Here is a 4,956-nt window from a genome sequence, read left to right on the forward strand (position 1 = left end):
GCCTGCCGCTGGGAGCCCGGCGGCTCCCGCCTGGCCCGAGGGATTTAGACGCAGGGGAGGCATCCGTGCCTGGCCCGGTGCATCTTTAAAAGGCCTGTGGGCGAGGCGGAGCGTGCAGCCGCTGCGCCGGTAGCGCTGGCTCCGTGTCTCAATCCCTCTGCAGTCCTCGGGGAGGCTTTTTAGCCGTGCTGCGCCGGCGACACCGTTGCCCGTGCCTGCCCCGCTGTTTCCGCGGGTACCGGACCTGCGCCCTGCCCTGCCCTGCCCTGCCCTGCCCTGCCAGCCAGGTTTCTGGGTCAGGACCTCACCTGCCTCCCCTTCTGCTCTTCTTTCGGACGGTGGATTTTGTGTCGTTTTGTTTTTGAATGGACCCAAGTGTAAAGTTTAGGTTTGTTCCCATTCTCTTTGCAAGAAGGCAGACCAATGAAGTGGACCATCAGTCCTCTAAAAATATCAATTGTATTAGAGGCCAAGATTTCTGTGGGTGATACCTTTTTATTGGACCGGTTGGGGTTGGTTTGAGACCTGCTTTTCCAATTCGAGGTGTTTTTATTCAGGTCTGAGGCTTTGGCTTTTTTGGGTGTTTTTTTTTTAACGAATCAACTGGTTTCCTACCAGTTGTTAGGCACGCCTTGTGTAATTTCCCTTGTTGCAGTTATCATTACGGTGCAGCCGGTGCTAGTTCTAGAATCATAGAAAATGAGGGTTGGAAGGGACCTCCGAGGTCACATTTAGTCCAACCACCTGCTCAAAGCAGGACGTGCCCCAACTAGATGGTTCCAGCCTGGGCTTTGTCAAGCCAGGCCTTAAAAACCTCCATTACTTTGTGCATTTCATGATACATAAAAGTGGGGGGCAAAAGTACCGTCCTTTCGATCAGCCTTGGAAGCAAATGTTTCTAAATAAGAATCTGGCCATGTGGAATCTGAAACTTAGGAAAGACTTTTATTAGATAAATGCAGGTAACTTATCTGTACAGGTGTACAAACTAAGCCTTAAATAGCAGTTGTCTGGGGTATAATCATTTAAATGTTTTTGACTGTAGAATAAAGTGGAATAAGAAATTGCAGTTGTGTAGTAGTCTCCGTAGGCTGCAGGTTAAGGTTCTTGATGCAGTGCTGAAGTAGAGTCCGGCATGCTGATGTTCTTGGTCCAGCGTCATTTGAAAGGCTGAAAGATTAAGTGTGTGCACTTATTATTACAGTACAAGTCAAAAGAAGAACCCAAACTACATGTATTGTTAAAGCCTTTATTCTAACATCCTGCCATTCTTGGTGATAGATAATGCCAGAGGTGGCATGCTTTGTGATATACTCCACTCCTTTTACTTGTCATATGTAATGGTTTTCAGAAGCACCGTGGCGATAAGAATTGATAACAGGAATTCTTTTCTTGTAGGTACTGCAGCTGTGTAAAGCTTAAAGATTTAAGACGAAGAGCATAAATTACAGTTGTATTAAAAGGTTTCTGCATTAAGCTCACAACAGTGTATTGGTTTTGGATGGTGAGACCTTCCAATATTTTTGAGAAGTCTAACAGAATGTCTACATTTTATTTCACCATTTAAATCACTTTCTATTTTTCTAAAAAAATAATAGGAATTTTCTATCAAGTCATCTATAGTTTTTTGAATCTTGAGGAAGAAGAGTGGGCATAACAAGTGCCAGTTCTTTGTAAAACGTGTGTCTTGTGTTGGATTGTATTCATTAGCAGTTTTCCAGAACTTATTTATTTAAATCAGTAAAGATCTAGAAAAGGCGAACCACTGGATTTTTTCTGCACTTGGTCCTATTTTCTCTTCTTCCACAAAAACATCTTTTTAGAGTCTTTCCTGTTCCTTTCCTTTTTGCTGCCTCCTACTCTTACTTCTCTCAATCTGTCTATTGAAACAATTTTTAAAAATGATTTTTACTCTTCGTGTCCGTTTTTGTCTGATACTCATTTCTCTACCTCTACACACCTTTCTGTGTGCTCTGGAGGCTTCCCAATCTCATAAATTTAGCTTGCTTTAGCCTCTTTCTCTGGCTGCTTTATTCCATGTGGGCACTTCTTTTCTGTTTTTTTAAGTGCTTATCATACCACAAGTAGCTTTGTTAAGGATATCATTTTGTGTGTTGTTTTGGGCTTTACTTTAGTTAACAGGTGCCGATAACTGATCTGTTAGCCTGGAGAATGAGGTAGGCTTCCTTATCTGTCTTTTTCCCTGCATAAAACTTGACTGTTTTCACCAACTTCTCTCCACACCCCCAAAACATCTGTCCCTAACCAAGAACTTGTGGTGCAACATGTTGTAAAGTAGTGATATATTTGAAGTTCAGTGCCACTGATGACTCGGCATTTCTTGGCTCCGGAGTATTTGTACAATTACATTTATTGATCCTTTTCGCTTATTTTAGGTGAATATTATATAAATGAGTTGTGATACCATTTATTCTTGAATGGCATTCAAAAATAATTTTTGTGAAGTAACACAAGCCTTGTGTTTGATATGATATGGCATATATTTATTTCTTTTAAACATATTAAAATATATTAAAATCTGTTCCATAAAATTTGAAGGACTAGATTATGTTATGTATTGTGATGCTAGTCCTTGCAAAAATGGGCATAAATTATGATATCTTGGATTTGATTGCAAGCAGTGTTATTGGCTGCTGAGTCTGGAGGTTTCTGGTAAGTTTTGCTAAGCTCTGAATTCTCCAGTATAGTTTAAAGCTTACATATTCATTTCAATCACACATTTCCAATATAATTTAACTAACAGCCAGTGTGAACAAAATATTGTAATTTAGTGTGGCAATTTTTGTAGGTGCTGAGAGAAGTCTTGTAATATTGATATCACTGGTGCTAGTAGTATTGCTGAAGTATGTAGTTCAGATCAGGGCACCCAAACAAGCTTTGCATTGGCAATGTTTCCAGTTACACCCCTGGAGGAAGGAACACCTTAGGATTTACAGCAGAAGCCCTTTGATGCACTAAATATTTCCAATTCATTAAAGATGAGGGGGTTTTCTTGAAGTTGAGAGTGATTCAGCCATGTAGGAGGCTAAATGCATGATCATGCCTTCAATTCATTTTTGTGAGGAAATGAGTTGTTAAAGAAAGTAGTAGGATGAGGAAGATGCTGGAGAAGAAAAATCTTTCTAAGTTGAGGAAAGAGAAATTCAAAAGAATGAATGAGGAAAATGGAGGAAGAAAAATCCTTAGTTTTCATACTCAGTTTTAAAGCAAGAAAGCTTACAACTCCAGACTTTAGGTGACAATAAAATTGAAGCAGAAACAATACTGCAGGCATGTCGCATCTTACGCAGGAGTTAGGTTCTGAACTCGGTGCGTAAGGCGAAAATTACATATAATCAAATCGCATATTACCTGCCAGTGATTTGACTAGCGGTGACTGCCTCTGCCTTCAAAACCTCCCGCCGCCGCAGCGGAGCTGTGCTTAGAGCTGTGCGGCCGGCGGCAGCAGCATAGCATGGGGTGGTGATGGGGATGGCTGCGTGCTACCTGGCCACCACCACGCTGCCAAAACCTCCCGCCACCGCCGCAAACCCAAGCCCCGCCCCCCTCCCACCGCGCGTTTAGTTGAATTTGCGTGTGTTAAATGCGTGTATGATGCGACTGTACTGTATTTAGCCACAAATGGGACTTGCACACTAGGGATGTGGAGCAAAAGAGAGATGGACTGATGCTGCTCAAGGCCAGAGTTGGAGCTGCAGCAGCTGCCTGTCCTGTCCTGTTCCGTCCCATCCCCCCTCCTCCACAGACACCTTGTACATGAGTCCAATATGAGGGGCTTTTTTCCCTACCTTAAATGGGGCGGGGGGGGGGATGGGATGGGACGGGACGGGACGGGACCTGATCCTGGATTTGAGTAAATATGGTTCTTCCCTCTGCCACAAGAGGACTGATGAAGATAAGCTGTTTTGGGAGACTTTTGGATACTGCAGTTGTATCCCACAAAAAATGCCAGAAGAAAACTCACAATTCTGTATTCAAATGCAAGATGTGTATGTGGGTAGTAAAATATACAGGGACCAGATCCTAAGTGAACATGAAAAGAACTAGTGAAAAATTATTAATCCAAGGAGCATCTTGTTCCCCTGTGCACTGAATGAAGCAGGATTTCTCTGAGGCTAACAGAATCATAGAGAGGTAGGGCTGGAAGGGACCTCCACAGGTCATCTAGTCCAACCTCCTGCCAGAGGCAGGATCATCCCTATCTAAGCCATCCTGTACAAATCCATTGTCTAACCTCTTAGCAAAACTATGCAGTCAACCCTGACACAGCATAAGAAATAACACCCTAACCTACCACAGGGAAAGCAGGCAGACTACAGTAGCCAATGTCCTGCTGCTGGAAAGGTTTTTAAAAATATGCCCAAGAGATCCCAAGAAGTGTCACACCTGTCAAAGCCCCCCACAGTCCATATCAATCTGAGCATGCGCAAAATGTCCTTCTTGACCACTTCTGTTCCTGAGCAGAGGGGGGAAAGGTCCATTAGCCAGGAACCTCTGGATTTAAGTCCCACAGGAACACTGGCACAGTCAAAATCCCCAGTCTTGGCTGCAGCCAACATCCAGTGCCTCTGAGGAAGGCTTGCAGGTGCGGGGTGGGGAAAATCTTGACACATGTAACAGCAAGAAGGGGGAAAAAATCCATCCCTGCCTCGTGGCAGCCAGCAAAGTCCAGAAGCATAGAAGATATCCATAGTAGAACATACTATAGTATAGGTAGAACATAGGCATACCTATGCCTAGATCATTCCTGACCAATGCCTTTTGAACCTCCTCTTGATCACATGCAATGATGGAGACTCAACAGCTTCTCTGGACAGTCTATTCCGCTGCCCCACAGTGAAGATGTTTTTCCTGGTATCCAATCTAAGACTTCTTTGCTGCAACTTCAGTTCATTTGTCTGTGTCTTACTCTCTGCAGCAAGAGAGAAAAAGGTG

This window comes from Alligator sinensis, unplaced genomic scaffold (genome assembly GCF_000455745.1).
Source record: "Alligator sinensis unplaced genomic scaffold, ASM45574v1 scaffold277_1, whole genome shotgun sequence".
Lineage (NCBI taxonomy): Eukaryota > Metazoa > Chordata > Crocodylia > Alligatoridae > Alligator > Alligator sinensis.